The sequence below is a fragment of the Strigops habroptila genome, chromosome 1, assembly GCF_004027225.2.
Source record: "Strigops habroptila isolate Jane chromosome 1, bStrHab1.2.pri, whole genome shotgun sequence".
Taxonomy (NCBI): Eukaryota; Metazoa; Chordata; class Aves; order Psittaciformes; family Psittacidae; genus Strigops; species Strigops habroptila.
In genome coordinates this window covers 142,422,103-142,430,692 of record NC_044277.2, presented here as the reverse complement: position 1 = coordinate 142,430,692, position 8,590 = coordinate 142,422,103, and the positions used below count along the sequence as shown (strand labels likewise).

The 8,590-nt window shown below is 46.1% G+C and overlaps 1 protein-coding gene across 5 annotated transcripts in view; it reads left to right on the top strand.

Annotated features, from left to right (window-relative positions):
- The window catches only part of ZDHHC3 (zinc finger DHHC-type palmitoyltransferase 3), a 34,772-nt gene that overhangs the window by 1,091 nt on the left and 25,091 nt on the right, over positions 1 to 8,590 (top strand). Inside the window, exon 1 of one of the 5 annotated variants that reach the window (XM_030475861.1) lies at positions 236 to 246. The exons of 1 other annotated variant lie outside the window; for it this stretch is intronic. The gene's annotated coding sequence lies outside the window, so the exon portion shown is untranslated. 3 more of the 5 variants (XM_030475844.1, XM_030475834.1, XM_030475870.1) reach the window with 3 other exon arrangements.

The following is an 8,590-nucleotide window of genomic DNA, read 5'->3' as shown; positions in this document are numbered from 1 at the left end:
CTCATACTGCTCCTTGGAAAGCCTGGGGAGCACTACGCAAAGACAGTGCCCCGTGGGAAAGGGGCCTGGTTTGTGTGTCCTCCTTGAACAGCATCTGCCAGTGCTGCATCCGTGCTGGACCCTTCGTCTGCTGCACAGAGCAGTTCTTGCATCTTCATGTTCCCCAGCATAAACCAAACTACTGCAAGGAGAAATTAGGAACTCCCTTGCAGGAGTGAACCGATCCAAAATAAAGCATCCATGCAGGTGCACCCTGTGATTCCCACTGAGAGCACGGGGAAAGGGTCTCCCTCCCAGTCCTGCCTGTCTCATGGCTTAGCTGGTGGTTCCAACTGCAAGGAATAAATGATTTATTATTTATCGTTATATTGGTATTCCCCCTTCTGCCATTCCAGCCTGGAGCCTATCTAATGCAAGTGGAATTCTTGCACGGCCCAGAGGCTCAGCTAGCACATCTCACAGCTGCAGACAGCTGTTTTCCAGAGGTGGGAAAAGCCCAAGCCTGGCTCGTTTTTTCTCTGGGAGGGCGGAAGGCATCCTCTTGCCCTGAAGAGCACTTCCAAGGACACTGGCGTTCCCTTCAAGGTGCTGCACCAGTGGAGGTTATCAGGCAAAAAGGATGTCCCTTGTGTTTGTTTCTACAAGGGCAAAGCAATGCGTTTTCCTCTAACCTTGTAAACGGATGACCTGCTGAAGTAAAGCCAGCCTCGGGGAACCACCTGGAATGTCAGAATTCCCACTGCGTCATTAACTAACGCCTGCCGAGGATGTCCAGGCTGGAAGCGGTGGCTCGACAGCGGGAGCCTCAAGCAAAGGTGAGCCACCGCTTGTGAGCGGATACCTGCCAACCAGGTATCCAACCTGCCCGGGGCCGGGAGCCGTTCCCTATGGAAAACAAATCCCTCCAAAAGCTTATTTTCTCCTCGCAGAACCCGCATTCCACCACCACCCCCCGCACGTAAACACGCCCCGGCCGCACGGGGCCCCGCCGCCGCTCACTTCCTGGTTCCTGTCGGCCCCACCTCCCCGCCGAGCACAGCGTAAGGGGCGGCGGCGGCGGGGCCGTGCCGGTGCTCCGCGGGGCGGATGGGGCGCGGCGCTGCGCGGCGGCGTTGGCGGCGGCCTGTGGGGTAGGTGACAGAGGGAAGGGAGCGGGGGGAGAGCGGGATCGGGTCGCCCGCCGGAGCGGAGCGGCCATCCTGCTCCCGGGGCTGAGGCGGGCGCCGCGCCAGCCGCCTGCACCGCAACCAGGGAGCACCCCCCGGCCCTCCGCCCGCTCCCCGCGCCGTGCGGGAGCCCGTCTAAGGGCCGCTCGGTGCACCCTCTTCCCTCCGGCGGGGCCCCCGGGCACGGGGGGGTCGCGTCCTGCCCCGCAGCGGCGTCTCCTGGAGCTTTTGGCATCGGTTGGAAGAGGGGAGGTGGGCTCCTGCTCACCCCTCTGGTCCGCCGGCTTCCAGCGCTGGGCTTTAAATACTGCGAGGCTGAATGCGTTAAATAATGCTGGGCTGGTGTGCTCCGGGGGCCCTCAGAGCAGCGTAGCGTCTCCATGGCCTGAAATTTAAACTGGGAGCCTCCAGCAATTTCGTCGGGGCCCTGTGGTCTGTTACTGGGGTGCAGTGGCGGAATGGGGTCCGGTAACCTGTCAGTGCGTTGCAGTGATGAAACGGGCCCGCTGGTGAGCAGCTGGACAGCGTTGCTGATCGTGTTCCTTCAGAGGTGGCCATGGTCACTCGGTGTCTGGCTACGGCTGTCTGAGGGGACCGTAGGGCAGTTGTGACTTCAGGGACAGGAGTAATCTCTGTTGAGACCATGGTGCAGTGCTGTGGTGGGGTTAGTTGAGGTGGGTGGTGGGTTACGTGTTAATAGGAAGTAATCTGGGCTGTTTTTAAGCAGCAGCTTCTAAGTATTACTGGAGTACTTCTGAAAAGTAATTTTTAAGAAGCGGCAAGAACTCATGATGGCTCATTAGGAAGCAATCTTCAAGAAAACATGGGCTCAGGTGAGGAGGAGGCAGCGGTCTGGTCTCTGCTGAGCTCTCCTGCTGCCTGGGTGCCAGTGAGGGATGCTCTGGACACCAGAGCTCATTTAGGTTTCTTCCCTTTGGTCCCAATTCCAAAGAGAGAACCTATGTTTTTCCAGCATGCAAAAGAGAGACTGTGTGACAGTCTCTGGACATAGCAAAGGTCCACAGTGTCAAATGGGTAGGAAAGGAGCCCAAATTCAGATGATTGCTCTGATACAGTGGAATCGCAGAGAAGTGGGGTGGGGTGCACTGAGTGGGGTGGGGTGCACTGGGTGACTGCCTTCAGTGCCTGGTGGTATAGATAGCAAGGCTTGAGCAAGTACCGTGGTTCTTCACTTAGTGAGACCAACAAGTAAGTCTTTTGCATCATGTTGCAGGGTGTTTTGGTGATAAGAGTCATTATAAGGTGAGCCACATATTAATTCATATGCCTTTAAAAATGCAGTCCCATGTACAATAAAGATCCAGTCCTGCAAACATTAGGACTCTGTCAGCGTCGCTCTTAGTGCTGTCTCACTGACGCAAAACAGTATTTGTCATGCCAGTGGGAGCTGCTCATGGTAGTAAGTTGTGTCTGACTGAATGCTCATTGAGAATTAGAAGGTGCGACCCAACAGCTCAGTGCAGTTGTAGGTTTATAAAAGGACAAATGTAAGGTCTGCCTAAAAACTGAAGTATTTATTGCAACATTTAACACCTATTGGGTATTTTGCTGTATGTTTCTGCTTCCTTGTTAGTTTTCGTTTGGGGTGGTGTAGTTACAGAGTGTGTGTTTTGGTTTGAAATTTCTTGTTTAGTAGTAGACAAAAATGTAATTCAACTATTTGGAGCAGGTTGCAAGAAAATGAATTCTTAATTCTTCAGCAGATGATGGTCTGCTGTGCCCAAGTATTTATATGTCTTTTTGGAGTGGTTTCCTTTGTGTCTGCAAAGGAGAGCAGTGTGTGTGTAACCTGCGCAATGGCAACTCTGGTGAATCTCTTTTTTCCTTATTTAATATGAATTTACATTTCTTGATGGGCGGGATGGTGTGTACCTCCAACAGAACAGGAGCTGGCAGCGTGTACAGTCAATGCAGGTTAAGCCCATGTGTTGCATTATTTCAGGAAAACTTGCTTGTGGAGCCATGAAGCTTGCGCAGACAGTTCCCATATATCTATAATGGGATATCTCTCATGTAGAGGAGACTTATAGTGTAGGTGATGGGCATCCACAACAGTGAAAATGGCTTGCTGTAGCTTAGCCGGTCTCTACAGATACCGACTAAACTTTTGACTTCCTCTGCTCCCTCTGCAGTGTAGACATGACCTTTTTCTTAGGGTAATACCTTGGAATACAGTTTTTCTGCCTTCCTGAGAGAAGACAGCAGGCAATGTACAATATGACAAGGTAGAGAGGCTTGTTGTCAGTTTGAATATTCTCTGTGCTGGTTGGAGCAGACCGGATGTGAATGATGGTACCCAGAACATCGTATTTGACTTGTGCATGTAGCTAATCTGAATCTTAAGGTTGCATTAGAGAGAAAATGAGAAGTTAAAGCTTTCCTTATTAGAGCTGTGTATTTCCTGGGTTGTGCAGGCAATGAAAAGAAAAAAAAGATGGCCTGTAACTTGACTGGAACTGCAGTGCAGCAAGGCTGCCAGTAACACTTTATACGTTGTCCTTTAGAGAGGGAATCCAAAAGAGCGAGCCAGCTTGCCTCTGCAGACTGTGGGTGCCAAACACCTCCTCATACAGCAGTTCCCAGCAAGTGAGGTGCAACGTGTTACAGGCAAGGTGCAGCTAGGTACTGGCTGTTACTCTGCAGGAGCACTGGTGTGTTAACTTCTTTTGCTTGCTTCTGGCTGTGCCTCCAGGGAGAGGGTTGCTTGGGAATGCTGCTGGAAACTGGAGAGAGATCTGTCTGGGTTTATCGCCTCGTATCTCTTCACCCCACCAGGGTACAAGGAGACCATAGAGAGCTAATGCTGTTATGAGAGAAGGAGTAGAGTGCAAGGAGGAAGGGGGGGTGTGTGGGGGGGCGGGGAGTAAAAGCAGATGACAGGGATGGGAAAGTAAGGAAATGAGAAGGAAGGCTACAGCAGTGGAGTTCAGCTGGAAAAATGTTGGGAATCACTGTTCCAGGAGCTATAATAGCAAGTAAAACAAGGACACAGAAAACTCAGTGTTAATACCCTTGGACAACAGAGGAATGTTGAATGGGAGGAAATGCAAGGCCCATGTTGATGTGTATGCTGCCAGGCTGGTGTGGATGGCATGTTTGTGAAGTTCAGCTGGGAGTTTTGCAATACTACACGACTGACAGGGGTGACCAATCTTAAACATGGTGCAGCATGCAGAAGTTAAACCAAACAGGGTCAAGCTGAAACACTAAGACTGAATGAAGCTAGCATGAAGAACTATGATATTAAAACCAAACAGATAAAAAAAATGACTATGAAACATCTACAGGCCTGGTGGGAAGGCAGCAGTACCATAGCATAGATACAGAGAGGGCTGTAGCAAGTGATAAAGGGAGATAGTAATGTGATGTACATCTTCGTTCTTTACACTGACTACTTGAATTACTGATGTCCAATGCAGCATGGAATATATAAGCAATGTACTGTGTGTCACCTGGGCTCCAACTCTCAGTGTTTCAAAGGACAACAAAATTAATGTTTCCATGCAAAAATTGTATGGGTTTTTTCTATGGAGATAGGGATCCCTTGTGGGTGTGAAAGCATGAGTGAGCAAAACAAGAAACACTCAGTTTGCCAACTCAGGAGGTCTTTACTACATTTCAACAGCTTTAATCTACAGCCACTTGGAACCTGCAGGTTTTTCCAGTTATCTGAGGTAGCAGCATAGGTTTCTTCTAGGCCAACTCTTAACATCACAAAGGTGGATCATAACAGTTGTGACTTTAACTTCAGGCCCTTTCAAGATAGAGGTGGTAATTCTTTGGTCCCTGTTTTATTAATTTGCTATTTTAATGTATGCCCTGTGTGTTTTCTGTGTTTGGTTTAGTTACCTGCTTAGGTGTAGTATTTAGATTTAAAATCTAAATGCCTTACAGCCTTCATACCGGTGTCTTCTCTACCCTATATGGTAGGGAAGAAGTGTAGATTAAAAGTGGGGGAATAAAATACAGAGAGACTGAGTGACTTGTTCATGCTTGTGAAGGGGGTTGTAGCAGAAGCAGGTGAGAGCCAAATCCTGGGTTAGGCAGTCTGAGTGGAAGGGTATGTCTGGTAAAGTGCTCTTTCTGCCTGGAAAGATAATATTCAGAATATTTTTTTAGACTAGGATGGTTCTGCCAGCTTCTTACTATGATTCAAACTTTAAAGCTGAAACTCTCTCCTGCTGCTGTGGAAAATGTATTCCTTATGCTGTGAAAGCAGTGTGGTTTTAAAAATAGGTGCTACAAAGAGTACCAGTTGTATAGACAAACCTTCCCTCTTTAATCTTTTGTCTTTCCTTTTTGTTTTTCTTTTTTTAAAAGTTGACATAGGCAAATTGGGAATTTGAATTCCCGCAATCCAGTGGCTTGTTGTTTTGAGTCCTGAGTCAGCATCAAAGTTCCAAAGCTGTCTAGAAGACCAGGACAGCATCTCCTGTTGTGTCTGTCATAAGGCTGTCTATTCAGGATAACTGCAGTGCTGTGGGAAAGCAGGACACCCCCATTTGTTGTGTTGTGTTTCTCAGCACAGACCCTTCTGCAAGACGGCTCTTTCCTTCCTATACTTGCTCCAGATAGGTGGCAATGCCACAAAAGTGATTTGTATTTGTGCGTTCAGGATGAATACTTCTCTTTTTACATAGGTTAGGTAGCTCGTGTGTATTCAGCCTGTGGGGAAACTGTAAGATGGAAGTGGCGGAATTTCGCTGTTGCAGCTCTGTCAGTTTAAAAGTTATCATAAGTTACTTTGTAATGGCCCATACTTAGTGCCAGTTTTATAAAGCACCTTCCATTTCTGATGAAAAGCTTACCAAGAACACTAACGTTGCCATCAGATTAAGCCTGAATTTAGTCTCTGTTGCCCTTGGGACTTGTGTCCTGTTCCTAGATGTTGCCCCAATTTTGTCACTTCTCCACAGTACTGCAGTGTTGACGTACCTTGGACAGTAACTACATTGTCTTGGTCTCCTTTCCTTGGCTCAGACCAGCAGCTGACAGGCCCTATTGGTGGGGGTGCAGTCATTTACAGGATAACTCAGACTCTTAGGTCAATCTTTATCATGTTATAATTTATTTATACGATACATATCCATTAGTTAAACAGAAATGATATAGACATTAACCAGGAAGCTGTTACCATCTGTCCTGAGAGATTGCATACCACAAACATTAGGATAGGAAAACCCCCATGTTTTTAGATGAGAAAACGTGGTCTTATTTTCCTTACGCTTCTACTAATGGAATTCCTCTGGCACTGTTCTTGTTTACACTGATGTAAATGAGAGCAAAACTGTGAGGTTTGTGCCTTATGTGGCTGTGTCTCGTTTGAGCCTGTCACTCCCAGACTGATCCTGGTCCTCAGGATGGAGTTTCTAGATCTGACAGATGTCTTCAAGGTAATTCCTTCCCCTTCTTTCTCAGGGAGACGTTCCCTCTATGTTTTCATACTCCTGTTCAGATGTATTCTTCAAAAATGCGTGACTTCAGTTAAATCTTTCTCTCTAATGAAATGCTTCTAATAAATATAATGAAAGTATGATTTTAGTGTCATCCATTTTTACTACGGTCTGGTTCACACATGGCCTCTTCAAAATCATTCCTAAATAAAAAATAGTAAGATTCATCAAAATAGTGATATAAACAGTTTCTAAACTGTGACTATAAAGCAGCATTGAAATATAGCCATTTCCTCCCTTTATGTATAGAAAAATGTTATAACTGGGTTACCATCTGGTTTTGTATGCTCTCTTTCCCCCTTTCCAAGGCAAAGTAATCCAAGCCTGTGTAATTAGCCTCAGAAAACACAGATTTGTTTTAAACCTTGTAATTTTTTCAGATTATTTTTAATGGATTTACTATAATTCACGTTCTGATGTCTTTATGCCATTTGTCTTCAGTATGAGAACTGAAACTGTTGAAATGGCATGACTTCAGTAGCCAGAGGCTTCAGGGGAATCAGAGATGTTTGTGAGCCTCTTGCTAAAAGCAAACACATAGCTGGTAATGTAGTACTTAGGCCGAAACTCTACTCCTTATAATATGGCCTGAAATTCCAGAGGAAAAATGACAAATTAGCTGTGCTAGGCGTAACTCCATTACCTGCTCCTGGGGTGGCTGGAGTAGGACTAGCAGTGCTGGCTCTGCCCTGGAACATTTTGATCCAAGTCATCCGGTGTCCTGTCAGCGCAGTGTTAAGCTCCGGGCCTGATCCTTCCCCATTGCTTTTGCCATTTTAAACCGAAAGGAGTAGTTTTTGGCCTGTTTGGGGTTTTGGATTGAGGTTGGGTTTATTTTGCTGCTTGGTTGGAGTTCGACACGTGTACTTCCAATGGAAGTACAGCTCTCAATGGCAAATTTAAGCCTGCTAATAATAGGCTTGCTTTTTTTAGCTGCCTTTCACAAACCTGTTAGATATGTCCCATTGCCCCTCCAGGGTTTTGTAAACCGGGGGTTGGAAACTGCCATGCTGATGGATATCTGGATGAATCTGCAGCCAGCCAAAAATTCTCAGCATAGCTGGGCTGCTTGTTCCACTCCTGTGGATCAGTTAAAGCTTTTTAGGCCTTATTCATATATGAATACTGATATTTCCTTATTACCCCTGCTAGAAATTGCCCTGGCAAGTTTTGACAGGCTTCTTGTTAGATTTGGGCTATTTGAAAGTGTGGCATGAGAAGGTAAACATCCTGTTAGTTAGAAAACATGCTTTCTCTGCTTTCTGTTGCAGAGGAAGATTAAATATCCAGTGTTCTAATCGATGCAGTTTTATGTGCATAAAAATGGAATACACTCCAAGATGACCTCTCTTGCAGTTTCTAGCTGGAGTTTATTGGGTTTGTTTAAAGGGACATCCTATCCTGTGGATCTAGATCACTTAGTTCATCTGTCATGAATATAACATGACTGGTTATGTATGTATGATTCCTTTTGATGGCAAGAAAAGGTTAACTTTAGTGTTATTTGTCAGCTCTCAACATACTCTCAGTGAACTCTGTGTGTGTCATAGATGACCTTTGAGGTCCCTTCCAACCTGAACTGTGCTATACGTCTCTGATTCTAATAGTGGAAGTGATTCCAAGGTACAGAGTAATACTGTAGTTTTGCAAGTCACATCCATGTGCTTGACTTCACTAGCGTGAGTAATTCTATGAAAGTCAGCGGGATGATGATAATGATGGCGTTAAGCTTGGTGTAAGTTTTAGAACATCAGAACCTCAGGTAGCTTTCAGATACAGGTTGGGTGAAGGCCCACATCATTCCTTAGTTCATTCCGAACACATGCTTTGGCAGTCACAGCCCATTAAAAAACAGATTTTTGACATCGCTTATGTTAAAAGACAGTTACTTAATTTACATAGGGTGTAATAGCATATTTTAAGTGTTTTTGTAGCAGGAAGTGGATTTTA